General features: G+C 36.3%; 1 protein-coding gene across 1 annotated transcript in view; it reads left to right on the forward strand.

The window, feature by feature from the left end:
* The window catches only part of LOC147468313 (uncharacterized), a 1167-nt gene extending 1039 nt beyond the window's left edge, over nucleotides 1-128 (forward strand). Inside the window, exon 2 of the mRNA XM_086555317.1 lies at nucleotides 1-128. This exon is cut by the window's left edge and continues 826 nt beyond it. The gene's annotated coding sequence lies outside the window, so the exon portion shown is untranslated.
* The last annotated feature ends 4872 nt before the right edge of the window (nucleotides 129-5000 follow it).

Raw genomic sequence — 5000 nt, forward strand, 5'->3', positions numbered from 1 at the left:
CCAGGAACTCCAGGGACGCTCTCGCCATTGCTCTCTCTTTCCCATTTTCAATTTCCTCTTCCTGTCGCACAAATAAATAGAACAAGCCCATTGTGATATATATATATATTTTAATAAAGAATTGGTTTCGATTACTTCATATGATTTGATACACATTGAAACACAAATATTACTTATACAGATTTTATTTGGGAACAGCACAAATAGAAACCATTACCAATTGTAGTACAAGGCAATGGTAATGATGAATGGCAGATATACCAAAGTTATGATGTTAGTGCTCTACTTAAGCCTACAAGGGTCTCTTCATCGACATCTACAAGAAGCCACTAGAGAGTTCGAATAGGAACCAGTTTTCACAAAGGATCTAAATCTCCAAGGAGACGGAACCACCGGCAATCCTTGTAAGCCCGAACAACCCGACGTGACTAGAGAACTGTCTTCTTCACGTTCCACCACTAGTCATGCCAGGAACTCCAGCTCCCACCAGTGATCTCTCTCCCCCCCTTGTATTCCCATTTAATTTTATAAACGTGATAGAGATGGGAGAAGGCCACTTAATTATTTTATGAATAATCTATTGATTTGGAATATTTCATATGATCAAATCCTCTTTGATACAAGAAAGAATTTTGAACAGAATAACCTATATATCATACCAGTTACATAGCATGATAACGAGGAATGGCATATATGCCAGAGTGGGCTTTACGGTTTCTGTTTGAATTGTGCTTAGTTACACGATATCTTTGGCAGAGTATTTTTCTATTTTCTTATTGTAATATTCTGTAATAATGTAATATACTACATATACATATATATGCGTGTGTGTCAATATTATATATACAGGTATGTATATATGTGTATAAATATGTATATTATAAACAAACATACACAGTCACGAACACAACTACTTAAACAGGTTATATGAAACCATTTATACTCGAGGCAGAAGCTACAAAACTGTAATGCAGAGAATCACAGCAATGGGTAAACCCAATTCTGTACACCCAGAGAAAACGGTGTATTGAAATTATTTCGGTTGAGTAATGTCATTCGTTAAATCAAGGAAAAGGGGATTGATTCCGTCAATGTTTTTTTTTTTCTTTTCTTTTCTTTTCTTTTTCTTTCTTTCTTTTTTTTTTTTTTTTTTTTTTTTTTTTTTTTATTCACTCCACGGCTAGTACACAACATGCACATGGGAGACAAACAAATCAGGAGTTACAAGAATTCCTATAAAAAGTACAAAACACCAACCAAAGAATATAGAGTACAGTTACAAACTCCCAATAAACTTTCTGATACTTCAAAGTGTCTATATTTAAATGTTGATGTAACCCATCATCTCCCCAAGCTTCATAATGACGAAACCAAAATCATATAGCCTCAGAATTAGATTAAATAAAATATATGTGTGTGTGTGTGCTTGCATGTATATTAGTATGTATGTATGTATAAGCATACATACATACATCTACTTTTCTTAAATTATTTCAGAGCAAACTAATATCTAAAAAACCTTCAAATAATTTCGGAAAGACAAATTATACCATATAAATCATACCAGTATAAACAATGAATTAATTAAAAGAGTGAATAGGAGCATGGCGGTATAATTATCAAATCGTAAAAAGTTGTGTGACTGAGTTGTTGTGAGGGTCTAGTTTCATCTCTTGGATATATTAGGTTTGTAGATGAGGCTATCAAAATTGTTAGAAAATGTCTGAATTAAAAAAAAACAAAAAACAAAAAAAAAAAAGCGTGTATGTGTGTATGTCGGTGTGTGTGTATATATATGTGTATATATATACATATATATATATATATATATATATATATATATATATATATATATATATATATATATATATATATATGTATATATATATATATATGTACATATGTATATATGTATATGTATATATATATATACATATATGTGTGTGTGTGTGTGTATTCATGTATATATGTATATACTTATATATATATATATGTATATGTATATATATTTATTTATTTATGTATATGTATATATATGTATATATACATGTGTATATATATGTCTATATGTATATATATATGAATATATATATATATATATATATATAGATATATATATAGAGATATATATATATATAAATATCACATTATAATTCACGTGCATGTGTGTGCACGCGTGGACGCTGATGTGTATGGGTGCTGTATGCATGCATATGGGCGTAGACAAACGCTTGGAATATGTGCATAATTGCTTATTTGCATATTAAGGCGTCTACGCTGTACATTCTGCATATTATATATAGTAACGAATATAAGTGCGGGCACGGGAGCGCGTATAAACATGCAAACATGCATTTTTGCGTAGGCCCTGCACGTATATAAACAAATGCCCATTCTCACAAGAGTAGACCGGAAGGTCGTGAGATAGATCGGTGGTTACAAAGATCTCCTAATAACATGCGAGACTAACTCAAAAGTGTTATTGGAGATTAATGGTACCTCCGGACTAAAACTACTCCCCCCACCGTGGACAAGGCCGACTGGTGGGGGTACCAGGCCACACACCTCTTAAATATGATTTCCCAGTCAAAACAATGGCCCTCATTCCCCGGAAGCAAAGGAGCCCCTGGTCACGGCGGCGATCAGGATCGCTCCGGAGCAGGGGGCGCTAAGAATCTCCGGGTAGACCCAGGCCGCCTAAAGATGATGAACTTATGCACATACAATGTAAGGACCCTGAGAACAGAATCTGATCTTCTGACACTGCTTGAGGAACTTTCATTTATTTGGATATTGTAGGACTTTTTGAAGTTAGGAGACTAGACGAAGAGCAGAAATTACTAAATGATGGGCACTTATTATACTGGCGAGGTAAACCCTTGGATAGCAAACAAGAATCAGGAGTAGGTTTCTTAGTTCACAAGCGACTTGAAAAGAATGTTAGGGAATTCTATAGTGTGAGCGAAAGAGTAGTTTCTGTAATACTGAAACTAAACAACAGATATAGCCTAAAAATTATCCAAGTGTAAGCTCCTACCAGCAGTCATAGTGATGAGGAGATAGAGAGCTTCTATGAAGATGTGCAAGCAGCTACCGATAGAGCAAAAACCCATTTTACCGTGATTATGGGGGATTTTAATGCCAAGATAGGAATAAGGGAAGATGGAGAAATATCGGTTGGGAAACATGGAATAGGCACCAGAAATGAGAGAGGGCAAAGATTGATAGAATTCGCCGAAGCTCGATCCCTTAAAATTATGAATACATTCTTCGAAAAGAGACCCGGGAGGAAATGGACATGGAAATCACAATCCGGCATTAAAAACGAAATTGACTTCATAATCACCAATAGGCGTGACATCGTACAAGACGTAACCGTTATCAATAAAGTAAATGTCGGTAGCGACCATAGACTGGTCAGGAGTAGAGTTAAGTTACAGCTAAGAAGGGAACGAAACAAGCTCATACAAAAGCCTCTCGCTAATCTAACCAACATCAAGATTAGGGCGACGGAATTCAGTATCAACATCCGAAACAAATACTCAGCTCTCGAAGAAGATCTTGACATAGATGAAAAAAAAGACCAATTCAGTGAGATATTAATGGAAGCTGCACTTGAAATAGGGGGTAAAGACGAAAAAGAAAGGTTCAGTTAGCTTTCGGTAGAGACGAAAGAGCTTATGAAACAGCGTAGGGAAATGAAAATAACATCAATCATAGACAAGATAGAATCAACAGAGCTGACTAAGACGATAAACAAGAAGAAGAAAGAGGATGTACGCAAATTTAATATACGAAAAATAAACGAAGCTCTGCTTGCCGGCACCAGCCTTAAGGCAACAAAGAGGAGGCTCGGACTAGGGAAAAACCAAATGTATGCAGTAAAGAAACCCAACGGAGAGGCGACATACAATAAAAATGAAATTATCAAAGTAATAGAAGACTTCTATCGCAATCTATACCACTCAAACGACCAACCACATACGGGGACAAACACAACAATTGGAGATGTTCCAAACATCACGGTAGATAAAGTAAATAGGGCACTAAAAAGCATGAAAAGAGGAAAAACACCAGGAGAAGACGGCATCAGTGTAGATCTTATTCAAGACGCAGGAGAGATTGCGGCAGTAAAGCTGGCCAGTCTTTATAACAGATGTCTAGACGTCGGTAAAATTCCGAAGGCCTGGAAAAACGCAATAATAATTTTTATACACAAAAAGGGAGACACATAAGACTTAAAGAATTACCGACCTATAAGCCTCCTCTCAGTAATCTATAAACTGTTCACAAAAATCATCACAGCCCGTACCACCGATACATTAGATTCAAAACAACCCAGGGAACAGGCAGGGTTCCGCAGTGGATTCTCAACTACAGACCATATCCACACACTAGCTCAAATAAGGGAGAAAACGAACGAATATAGGAAGCCCCTGTGTATGGCATTCGTAGATTATGAAAAGGCATTCGACTCGGTACAGATATCTGCAGTACTGGATGCAATTCGTAAACAAGGAGTAGAGGAAATATACTGCAGATTATTAGAAGATATATATAGAGATGGTACAGCGACCGTCAAAATCCACGCAGAAACCAATAAAATACCAATAAAAAAGGGTGTTAGGCAGGGCGACACCATCTCACCGAAGCTATTTACAGCCTGCTTAGAGGAATTATTCAAGAAGTTAGACTGGAAAGAGAGAGGGATTAAAATAGGGAATGAGCACTTAAGCAATCTAAGATTTGCAGATGACATTGTTCTTTTCGGTGAGTCAGCAGATGAACTACAACAATTAATAAGCGATTTAAATAAGGAAAGTCTGAAGATTTGCCTTAAAATGAACATGAAAAAGACTAAAGTCATGTTCAACAGTCGAACCCCAGTTAAGCAAATACAAATACAAGGCGAGGTACTAGAAGCAGTGAACGAGTATGTATACCTAGGGCAACTCATTCAGTCGAGTACATCCTGCGAAGCCGAGATAAAACGGCGAATC

This window comes from Penaeus japonicus, unplaced genomic scaffold, assembly GCF_977035675.1.
Source record: "Penaeus japonicus unplaced genomic scaffold, GWHDUDI00000001_assembly GWHDUDI00000030, whole genome shotgun sequence".
Taxonomy (NCBI): domain Eukaryota; kingdom Metazoa; phylum Arthropoda; class Malacostraca; order Decapoda; family Penaeidae; genus Penaeus; species Penaeus japonicus.